The following is a 12781-nucleotide window of genomic DNA, read 5'->3' as shown; positions in this document are numbered from 1 at the left end:
AATTGATTACCATAGAATAGTAAAATGTTTACTGAACAAATAAATCACTAGTTCGGACTGTCGCTGGCCACTATATCACCAATGGTCCACCGACGTAATTTTTCATCTCTTTCTCGACACTGCCGTAGATCTTGCATTCGCTCGGCACTATATTTTTAAGATTTTTGGATTCCTTTCGATGCGAACTTTCCTCTGACTTCCGTTTACTACAATTCCAAGCAAATTTACGAGCCATATGAGAAGACTTCTTACACTAACCTGTAAAGTTCTAATTTATACTGATTTTCGCTTATGTTTCGGCGAATATTTTTATTCCGTCCTCAGCTCATCGTATCGCGGTAGCGTTCTCGCTTCCCGAGCACGGGGTCCCGGGTTCGATTCCCGGCGGGATCAGGGATTTTCACCTGCCTGGAGATGACTGAATGTTGTTGTGTCGTTTTCTCGTCATCATTCATCCCCATTAGGGTCGGAGGAAGGCAACGGCAAACCACCTCCACTAGGACCTTGCCTAGTACGGCGGTGCGGGTCTCCCACATTGTTCCCCTACGCTCTGTCAAGGCGTATGGGACTTCATCATCATTGTTATTGTCTGATTTTGGAGCCTTACAGTGTTCAAGCCACGTTTTTTTAACATGATTTTATTGCACCGCTACTAGATTCCTGCCTGGGGCTATCACCATACAGTTACGTTCATTTCTTGGTAAGTTTTACTTTTGTGTCCAAAAATACCGCAAAGTTTTTCTGATTACAAAAGATATTACATTTGTGCCCTAAAATAGAAAAGGAGCTGTTGTGATTACATAGGTTTGCAAAAGGTTTTACAATGTATATACGCTCTATACATTGTACTTACTTCAAGCCCGGCCGGCCATTTTGGCCGCGCGGTTCTAGGCGCTTCAGTCTGGAACCGCGCTGCTGCTACGGTCGCAGGTTCGTATCCTGCCTCGGGCATGGATGTGTGTGATGTCCTTAGGTTAGTCAGGTTGAAGTAGTTCTAAGTCTAGGGGACTGATGATCTCAGATGTTAAGTCCCATATTGCTCTGAGCCTTTTGAACCATTTTTTTCAAGCCGAAGCTAGTAACGGTACAATGAAATCATTTCCAAAAAACTTATGGCTGGTTTAACTATTCCCCGCAGTGTAATCTACGAAATCGCCTGCGGTATTCTCAAACCGAAATAGATAACGTGATGTTGTATCCATTGTGGGCTCAATCACTGTGTTAACGCATTATTAATCTCGTAGGTGTAAGCGACTCATATCTGTCCGTATTTTGTCACACGAGGAACTTCGGCCGATGAACGAGTAAACGTTTACAAGCCAAAAGTAATAATAAAAAATGAAATAAAGATGGCACAGAAACGTGGACGATCTTTTGAATAAGCACTGTATATCCACTGACACTTGAAGTATTCAATGAAATACCTCTTCAACTCTCACATCGAAGAAACTATGAAAGAAGTGACAGAAAGGTTTGGAAGAAGTGCAGTAGGAACAAATATCAAGGCCAAAGTATGCACGCGATACAATATTTCTGGCCAGAGAATTTATGGCAGATGGTAAATGAAAGGGTACATCCTAATACCCAACACAGTGGCGGAATTTGTCGCTACGAATATGTCGCTTTATGGATAATCGGGTCCTTTGCGCGGTTTTTTAGTCAAATTTTAAGTTTTATGGAGATTCATACATTGCAATGTTATCTGAAGCTGCAGCTTACTGAGCTACCAACAGCAGCCAGAAGCTGATCCCACGACCGGAGAGGTTTAACAATACATACGGCCTGCCATAATTTTATGGTGCTTATAGCTGGTCGGTGGTGTGAGGGACGACTCGAAACGCGAGATGATATCTCGCACAATGATTCATAGATAAAGGTTGACCAGGAGAATGTGCGCTGAAAAAGCGTTAATTAGAAATACTAATAACAATAACTCTTTTTGATACAGAAAATACCACGGAAGTCTCTCAGTCACTGGCCACAATTATGTCATTATTAAACGCAGAAAACCTCTAATTTTTCTAAACGAATGATGGTGACAGAGAATACAGGACGAGATACGAAATAGTACCACATTTTAAAGGAGAGGCTGTTACTTGGTTTGGTTACCGTATATACCAAATCTCGGCTGGTGCTGCTTGCTAACGGTATTAACTGAAACCACTGTACATCACAATATTCAGAGTAGATGTACGCGGTTCATTGTTGCTGGCGACAATTTTCTAGTCTTCTATTTGGGTTTTTCTGTTTTTGCAGCTGTAAGTGTTCATTTTCTGGTATAATTAGATCCCATTATTCATTCCGTATTCAGTGAAGTCTATAGCCCGTTTTTTTTCTATTACGAGGGCTATTCGGAAATAAGCGACGGCAAAATGGGAGCCACAGTGAAAATCAAAAATGTTTTATTTGCAACAGTTTGTTACACTTTCCAGCTTCGTCTGTCCACAGCCGCCGATAGTCATTTGATGTAGCGCTGTACCAACTTACCAATACCCTCGTCAGGTAGTCGCCTGTGCTTTACGCCACTTCTCTACCCTGGTTTGCAGTTAGTAGTCTGTGCCAAAACGTTGTCGTTATAGTCAGCGGTTCGTGTGAGTAGAGACGAACATCAGAGGGAGCCACGTCCGTGCAACATGATGGGTGGCCAAACATTTCCCATCCAAAAAGCTGCAGGAGCGTCCTCAGTGCCCCTACAGTGTGTGTCAGAGGATTGTCAAGAAGAAGGAACTGCGTGACAACTACGTTATGTGGGGTTGCGTGAAATCAGGCTAATTCTGTCAGCGGCCACCCATTCTTGGCGCAAGCCATTGTTGTTCACCGACAGGCATGGTAGAGACATTTGCAAATACATCTGTGCAAAGTTTCATGGAGGTTTTACTGATCGAACATACTTTAGCAAAAGCTCCCGTATTTTATGAAAGTTACCCATCATTAGTCTGTGATACCATTGACATTAGGTACAGAGTTGTTTTTTTTCCAATTCGATTTTTATCTGAAATATCTGTTCGGGATTGATGTCATAAAAATTTCCTTAATGGAATTCACATTCCAGCAGGTCATTTCAGTAGTTTTTTCACTTGTTTGAAAAAAGACAAATGTAGGAGTGAGAAAGGAAAAAAGGAGGGATTATCAGTTCGCAAAACTGCCGCTGATTACCAATTTAATTATTGAATTTTTGCTGTATTTTGTAAGAAATCACTTTCACTGAGCGTAGAAATACCATCAGCAAATCTTATTGTTAATATCTTTTCACTTCCGGTTTTACTCCCACTCTTGAATTTTTATTTTATTTCCTTGTTTCTGTAAGATGTGGATCTAACTGTAAACAGAAGTGGACCCCTGTCGTACATCTTTTTTAATCCGAGTACTTAGTTTGTGGTGTTCCATCCTTATTTTTAATAAATGTAAACATCATCTGTAGTAGGCTGTAATGTGATGTTGTAAGTAGGCTGTTTAGGTTTTTATATTGGTAACGCCACGTAGCGCTGTATATGAAAATCACTGACTGTGCTGTGTGAAGACTGTAGCTGGTTGGCTTTGTTGGAACATTCGCTATTGTAGTGTTGGGCAGGTGGCTGTTAACAGCGCGTAGCATTGCGCAGTTAGAGGTGAGCCGCCAGCAGTGGTGGATGTGGGGAGAGAAATGGCGGAGTTTTCAGAGCGGATGATCTGGACGTGTGTCCATTAGAGACAGTAAATTTGTAAGACTGGATATCATGAACTGATATGAATATGATGACTTTTGAACATTATTAAGGTAAATACATTGTTTGTTCTCTATCAATGTCTTTCATTTGCTAAGTATGCCTATCAGTAGTTCGTGCCTTCGGTAGTTAGAATCTTTTATTTAGCTGGCAGTAGTGGCGCTCGCTGTAGTGCAGTAGTTCGAGTTTTTTTTTTTTGTCATCAGTCTACTGACTGGTTTGATGCGGCGCGCCACAAATTCCTTTCCTGTGCTAACCTCTTCATCTCAGAGTAGCACTTGCAACCTACGTCCTCAAGTATTTGCTTGACGTATTCCAATCTCAGTCTTCCTCTACAGTTTTTGCCCTCTACAGCTCCCTCTAGTACCATGGAAGTCATTCCCTCATGTCTTAGCAGATGTCCTATCATCCTGTCCCTTCTCCTTATAAGTGTTTTCCACATATTCCTTTCCTCTCCGATTCTGCATAGAACCTCCTCATTCCTTACCTTATCAGTCCACCTAATTTTCAACATTCGCCTATAGCACCACATCTCAAACGCTTCATTTCTCTTCTGTTCCGGTTTTCCCACACTCCAGGTTTCACTACCATACAGACGTACATCCTCAGAAATTTCTTCCTCAAATTAAGGCCGGTATTTGATATTAGTAGACTTCTCTTGGCCAGAAATGCCTTTTTGCCATAGCGAGTCTGCTTTTGATGTCCTCCTTGCTCCGTCCGTCATTGGTTATTTTACTGCCTATGTAGCAGAATTCCTTAACTTCATTGACTTCGTGACCATCAATCCTGATGTTAAGTTTCTCGCTGTTCTCATTTCTACTATTTCTCATTACCTTCGTCTTTCTCCGATTTACTCTCAAACCATACTGTGTACTCATTAGACTGTTCATTCTGTTCAGCAGATCATTTAATTCTTCTTCACTTTCACTCAGGATAGCAATGTCATCAGCGAATCGTATCATTGATATCCTTTCACCTTGTATTTTAATTGCACTCCTGAACCTTTCTTTTATTTCCAACATTGCTTCCTCGATGTACAGATTGAAGAGTAGGGGCGAAAGGCAACATCCTTGTCTTACACCCTTCTTAATACGAGCACTTCGTTCTTGATCGTCCACTCTTATTATTCCCTCTTGGTTGTTGTACATATTGTATATGACCCGTCTCTCCCTATAGCTTACCCCTACTTTTTTCAGAATCTCGAACAGCTTGCACCATTTTATATTGTCGAACGCTTTTTCCAGGTCGACAAATCCTATGAAAGTATCTTGATTTTTCTTTAGCCTTGCTTCCATTATTAGCCGTAACGTCAGAATTGCCTCTCTCGTCCCTTTACTTTTCCTAAAGCCAAACTGATCGTCACCTAGCGCATTCTCAATTTTCTTTTCCATTCTTCTGTATATTATTCTTGTAAGCAGCTTCGATGCATAAGTTGTTAAGCTGATTGTGCGATAATTCTCGCACTTGTCAGCTCTTGCCGTCTTCGGAATTGTGTGGATGATGCTTTTCCGAAAGTCAGATGGTATATCGCCAGACTCATATATTCTACACACCAACGTGAATAGTCGTTTTGTTGCCACTTCTCCCAATGATTTTAGAAATTCTGATGGAATGTTATCTATCCCTTCTGCCTTATTTGACCGTAAGTCCTCCAAAGCTCTTTTAAATTCCGATTCTAATACTGGATCCCCTATCTCTTCTAAATCGACTCCTGTTTCTTCTTCTATCACATCAGACAATTTTTCACCCTCATAGAGGCTTTCAATGTATTCTTTCCACCTATCTGCTCTCTCCTCTGCATTTAACAGTGGAATTCCTGTTGCACTCTTAATTTTACCACCGTTGCTTTTAATGTCACCAAAGGTTGTTTTGACTTTCCTGTATGCTGAGTCTGTCCTTCCGACAATCATATCTTTTTCGATGTCTTCACATTTTTCCTGCAGCCATTTCGTCTTAGCTTCGCTGCACTTCCTATTTATTTCATTCCTCAGCGACTTGTATTTCTGTATTCCTGATTTTCCGGGAACATGTTTGTACTTCCTCCTTTCATCAATCAACTGAAGTATTTCTTCTGTTACCCGTGGTTTCTTCGCAGCTACCTTCTTTGTACCTATGTTTTCCTTCCCAACTTCTGTGATGGCCCTTTTTAGAGATGTCCATTCCTCTTCAACTGTACTGCCTACTGCGCTATTCCTTATTGCTGTATCTATAGCGTTAGAGAACTTCAAACGTATCTCGTCATTCCTTAGTACTTCCGTATCCCACTTCTTTGCGTATTGATTCTTCCTGACTAATGTCTTGAACTTCAGCCTACTCTTCATCACTACTATGTTGTGATCTCAGTCTATATCTGCTCCTGGGTACGCCTTACAATCCAGTGCCTGATTTCGGTATCTCTGTCTGACCATGATGTAATCTAATTGAAATCTTCCCGTATCTCCTGGCCTTTTCCAAGTATATCTCCTCCTCTTGTGATTCTTGAACAGGGTATTCGCTATTACTAGCTGATCTCCTTTTATATACTGTATTACCCTTTCGATATCCTCATACACTTTCTCTATCTGTTCATCTTCAGCCTGCGACGTCCGCATGTATACCTGAACTATCGTTGTCGGTGTTGGTCTGTTGTCGATTCTGATTAGAACAACCCGGTCACTGAACTGTTCACAGTAACACACCCTCTGCCCTACCTCCCTATTCATAACGAATCCTACACCTGTTATACCATTTTCTGCTGCTGTTGATATTACCCGATACTCATCTGACCAGAAATCCTTGTCTTCCTTCCACTTCACTTCACTGACCCCTACTATATCTAGATTGAGCCTTTGCATTTCCCTTTTCAGATTTTCTAGTTTCCCTACCACGTTCAAGCTTCTGACATTCCACGCCCCGACTCATAGAACGTTATCCTTTCGTTGATTATTCAATCTTTTTCTCATGGTAACCTTCCCCTTGGCAGCCCCTCCCGGAGATCCGAATGGGGGACTATTCCGGAATCTTTTGCCAATGGAGAGATCATCATGACACTTCTTCAATTACAGGCCACATGTCCTGTGGATACACGTTAAGTGTCTTTAATGCAGTGGTTTCCATTGCCTTCTGCATCCTCATGTCGTTGATCATTGCTGATTCTTCCGCCTTTAGGGGCAATTTCCCACCCCTAGGACAAGAGAGTGCCCTGAACCTCTATCCGCTCCTCCGCCCTCTTTGACAAGGCCGTTGGCAGAATGAGGCTGACTTCTTATGCCGGAAGTCTTCGGCCGCCAATGCTGATTATTTATCAAAATTTAGGCAGTGGCGGGGATCGAACCCGTGACCGAAGCCGTTTCGATCAAAAAGACGCTACCCCTAGACCACAGGTACCCATTTCAAGTAACGAAGATTTTTGTGAGGTAAGTGATTCATGAAAATTTATAGGTTATTGTTAGTCAGGGCCATTCTTTTATAGAGATTATTGAAAGTCAGATTGCGTTGTGCTAAAAATATTGTGCGTCAGTTTAGTGTTGATCAGAATAAGTAAAGAGCAAAATGTCTGAGTACGTTCAGTTCTGCTCAGCTGTTTGAAGATCAAATAATGTAAGAGGTTTATCAACACAGTAATTCACAAATTTTTCTAAAGGGACGTTTCAATGTTCATTTAATGGTGCGATTAGCTAATTTCTGCTAAGCGTCATTGTGAAGCACATTTGTAATGAATCTTCCTGGCAGATTAAAACTGTGTGCCAGACCGAGACTCGAACTCGGGACCTTTTCCTTTCGCGGGCAAGTGCTCTGCCAACTTGGTAGAGCACTTGCCCGCGAAAGGCAAAGGTCCCGAGTTAGAGGCTCGGTCCGGCACATAGTTTTAATCTGGCAGGAAGTTTCATATCAGCGCACACTCCGCTGCAGAGTGAAAATCTCACTCTGGGCACATTTGTAATATCTGTATTTCAGGTCACTTTCAAATCAGTCTCAATTAGAAGTAAAAAATAGCCATACTCCGTCATTTCATGAAAGGATCCATACTACAGTGCTACCTTTTAAGATCGTATTCTGAACTTTGTGTACAAGCTTTGGTTACCATGGTTAACATGTTGTTGTACACAGAGCAAAGTTCAGAATACGGCCATTAAAAGGTGTCACTGTAGTATGGATCCTTTCGTAAAATGTCAGAGTATGGCTACTTTTTACTTGTAATTGAGACTGATTTGAAAATGACATGAAATACGGACGTTACATGTGTTCTTGACAGTGACACTTAGTCGAAATTAGCTAATCGCACGATTAGATAAACATCACATTACACTGTAGTACAGAACATGTTTACTTTCATTAAGGTTCTAGAGGCTGTGGATCCCCACAAATGCAAAATTGTATTTTTATTTTTTCCTCTTGGTTCTTGTACACATTTTACAGGAAGCGCAAAATAGAAGTTTCTCAAGAAATATTTCTTGCCCTTTAAGATAGGCAGCCCAACTTGTATCATCCGCATCCGAGGCGGATGACGTAAGTTGGGTTGCCTATCTTAAGAGACATTAAATATTTTTCGCCCCAGTTATATTTTTCGCACCTTATATATACAGGGTGGTCCATTGATCGTGACCTGGCCAAATATCTCACGAAATGAGAGTCAAACGAAATAACTACAATGAACGAAACTCGTCTAGCTTGAAGGGGGAAACCACATGGCGCGAATGGTTGGCCCGCTAGATGGCGCTGCCGTAGGTCAAACGGGTATCAACTGCTTTTGTTAAAAATAGGAACCCCCATTTTTATTACATATTCGTGTAGCACGTAAAGAAATATGTATGTTTTAGGTGGACCACTTTTTTCGCTTTGTGATAGATGGCGCTGTAATAGTCACAAACATATGGCTCACAATTTTAGACGAACAGTTGGTAAGATGTAGGATTTTTAAATTAAAATACAGAACGAGGGTACGTTTGAACATTTTATTTCGATTGTTCCAATGTGATAGATCTATCTTTGTGAACTTGTCAATTCTGAGAACGCATGCTGTTACACCGCGATTATCTGTAAATACCGCATTAATGCAATAAATGCTCAAAATGATGTCCGTCAACCTCAATGCATTTGGCAATACGTGTAACGACATTCCTCTCAACAGCGAATAGTTAGCCTTCCGTAATGTTCGCACATGCATTGACAACGGGCTGTCGCATGTTATCATGCGGTGTCGGTGGATCACATCACGATAGCAAATATCCTTCATCTTTCCCCACAGAAAGAAACCGGGTACGTCAGATCCGGTGAACGTGCGGGCCATAGTATGGCGCTTCGACGACCAATCCACCTGTCATGAAATATGCTATTCAATACAGCTTCAAGCGCACGTGAGCTATGTGCCGGACCTCCATCATGTTGGAAGTAGATCGCCATTCTGCCATGCAGTGAAACATCTTGTAGTAACATCCGTAGAACGTTACGTAGAAAATCAGCATACATTGCACCATTTAGATTAGCATCGATAAAATGGGGGCCAATTATCCTTCCTCCCATAATGCCGCACCATACATTAACCTACCAAGGTAGCTGATGTTCCACTTTTCGTAGCCATCGTGTATTTTCCGTTGCCCAATAGTGCATATTACGCCGATTTACGTTACCGCTGTTGGTGAATGACGCTTCGTCGCTAAATAGAACGCGTGCAAAAGATCTGTCATCGTCACGTAATTTCTCTTGTGCCCAGTGGCAGAACTGTACACGACGTTCAGAGTCGCCGCCATGCAATTCCTGGTGCATAGAAATCTGGTACAGATGCAGTCGATGTTGATGTAGCATTCTCAACACCGACGTTTTTGAGATTCCCGATTCTCGCGCAATTTGTCTGCTACTGATGTGCGATTTAGCCGCGACAGCAGCTAAAACACCCACTTGGGCATCATCATTTGTTGCAGGTCGTGGTTGATGTTTCACATGTGTCTGAACACTTCCTGTTTCCTTAAATGACGTAACTATCCGGCAAACGGTCGTCCATGATACCGAGCAGCATACATACCACACGCCCGTTGGGAATTTTGGTCACAATAGCCATACGTCAACACGATATCGACCTTTCCCGCAATTGGTAAACGATCCATTTTAACACGGGTAATGTATCACGAAGCAAATACCGTCCGCACTGGCGGAATGTTGCGTGATACGTACCACGTACTTATACGTTTGTGACTATTACAGCGCCATCTATCACAAAGCGAAAAAAGTGATCCACCTAAAACATTCATATTACTTTACGTTCTACACGAATATGTAATAAAAAATGGGGGTTCCCATTTTTTCAAAAAAACGCAGTTGATATCCGTTTGACCCATGGCAGTGCCATCTAGCGGGCCAACCATAGTGCCCCCTTCAAGCTAGATAAGTCTCGTTCTTTGTAGTTTTTCGTTTGATGCTTATTTCGTGAGATATTTGGCCTGGTATATTGCCTATCTTTTCCTGTCCCATACACATGTTTTCCTTAAAATTTCGAACATCTTGCACCCCTTTTCTGTACAAGTGATACAAAAACAGTAATTTTGACAGAAGGCAACTGGTTACGTCGTAGTGCCCGACAGCGTGGCGGCGGTGGACTCCGCACGAGCGAAGGCTTCGGCCTCGCTGGCGCGGCCGCTTGCAGATTCCGGGCACGCAGGCCCACCGCACTGCAGTACCGTCTGGAGGCCGAGGCCGGACAGGGCTCGCGCACGTTTCACCAGCTCTCTGCTCCTCACTTTTCTTCTCCTTTTTTTCTGGACTCTTTCTCTCTTTTGGCTAGTCTGATGCGACCCGCCTAGTGTGCCAATTCTATCATCTCACAAGGAAAGCGTACACCCTACAGCTCACCTATTTTGCTCATCCATCGCACCATTGTAGTACATACCTAGACGTAACACATGCTGCTCTAGCACGACGCGCTTCTAGAACTTTCCGGAGAAATACAGTTTCAAAGACTGCCGAACTTTCCGAATACCGTACGAGAGCGTCGGCCGTACAGCAGGGGCGTTAACGGAACTGGCTAAAGTGGCAAGCTGGAATACAAATCCTATTGCCTTATAATCTTCCATTTTTTTTCTTAATCTCTCAACAACTTCTAAATATTAGAAAAGTTACGCTTCTTCTGCCAGGAATCTCATTGACTTGAGTACAGTTGTCTTCAGTGATGAGTCCCGCTGCGAAATGAGCGCCGATGACCAGTGAAGAGCTGGCCTCTTTGGCCGAGCGGTTCTAGGCGCTTCAGTCTGGAACCGCGCGACCGCTGCGGTCGCAGGTTCGAATCGTGCCTCTGGCATGGATGTGTGTGATGACCTTAGGTTTGTTAGGTTTAAGCAGTTATAAGTTCTAGGGGACTGATGACCTCAGATGTTAAGTCCCATAGTGCTCAGAACCATTTAATCCAGCGAAGACGTGACTGGAGACGTTGTGGACGGCGGTGGGATACCGTTGAAGGGCGCCACACGGACATATAACTAAGAATGATGGTCTGGGAAGCCCTTTTTTTTCATATCTGGATCGCTTCGGTTGTCATTCTCGGCTTCATTATAGCACAGCAGTACGTCGACTACATTCTACGCTCCATTTTGTTGACAAGAAAAAAAATTGTTCAAATGACTCTGAGCACAATGGGACTTACCTTCTGGGATCATCAGTCCCCTAGAACATAGAACTTCTTAAACCTAACTAACCTAAGAACATCTCACACATCCATGCCCGAGGCAGGATTCGAACCTGCGACCGTAGCGGTCGCGCGATTCCAGACTGTAGCGCCTAGAACCGCTCGGCCACCCCGGCCGGCCCATGGAAAGTCATCCTGGACTTATACTTCAGCAAGCCCGTCCGAACACTGCGAGAGTTTCTACTGCCTGTCTTCGTGGCTGTCAAACCCTATCTTGGTCATCAAGGTCCTCGGATCTTTCTGAAATTGATAACGTTTGGACCAGCTCGGGATTTTGACGATATGACGTGCCAATTGGACTGAATTTCGCAAGATGACCCTTCAGAACATCCTACAACTCTATCAGTCAATGCCAAGCCGAATAACTGCTTGCATAAGGGCCAGAGGTAGGCCAACGCGTTATTAACCTGCTCAATTTGTGAAGCTTTTTCTATTGAATAATTCATCCAATTTGTAATTATTTCTTTCTGCGTACATGTACATCACATCTACTGATTTCCGTTCCGTTTGGATAATTCTTCCGTGATGCGCGGTTTTTTTCTTTTCTTTTTTGTCCCATGGCGATAAATACTGAAAATGGTAAGGAATTTTCTGTGAACAAGATTGCATAAATACTTATTTTAGACGATCGATGTGAACAGTCTTTGCTGTCATCTTCTGGTCTTGAAAGACTTCAAATGGTTCAAATGGCTCTATGGGACTTAAACATCTGTGGTCATCAGTCCCCTAGACTTAGAATTACTTAAACCTAACTAGCCGGCCGGTGTGGCAGAGCGGTTCTAGGCGCCTCAGTCTGGAACCGCACGACCGCTACGGTCGCAGGTTCGAATCCTGCCTCGGGCATGGATGTGTGTGACGTCCTTAGGTTAGTAGGGTTTAAGTAGTTCTAAGTTCTAGGGGACTGATGACCTCAGCTGTTGTCCCATAGTGCTCAGAGCCATCTGAACCAAACCTAACTAACCTAAGGACATCACACACATCCATGCCCCAGGCAGGATTCTAACCTGCGACCGTAGCAGCAGCGCGGTTCCGGACTGAAGCGCCTAGAACCGCTCGGTCACAGCGGCCGGCCTTTAAACACTATCATGCCGTCGAAAAAAAAAAATATATTTGCGATTTTCGCTATAGAAATATTTTTAGCGCGTAAACAGGTAGCTCCTTTTCATTTCTCAACATGTGAAATTTCAATCAGATACTGAACAGATTCTGTTGATTTTCCACCGACTTCAAGTAGCTTAAAACCCACGAAATTTCGACTAACTGCTCGTCGATCATTGTCAAGTTCGCTTTATCACTTTCCAGCAGCTCAGAGGCTATGTAACTAGCCATTCAATTCGACAAATACGCATTGTACCTGAAAAAGATCGAACTCACCCTTCTTGCGAAACGGTAGATCTGAAAAACTTTGAATACAGTTTTATAT

Source organism: Schistocerca piceifrons, chromosome 5, assembly GCF_021461385.2.
Source record: "Schistocerca piceifrons isolate TAMUIC-IGC-003096 chromosome 5, iqSchPice1.1, whole genome shotgun sequence".
Taxonomy (NCBI): Eukaryota; Metazoa; Arthropoda; class Insecta; order Orthoptera; family Acrididae; genus Schistocerca; species Schistocerca piceifrons.
This window is presented reverse-complemented; position numbering follows the sequence as displayed.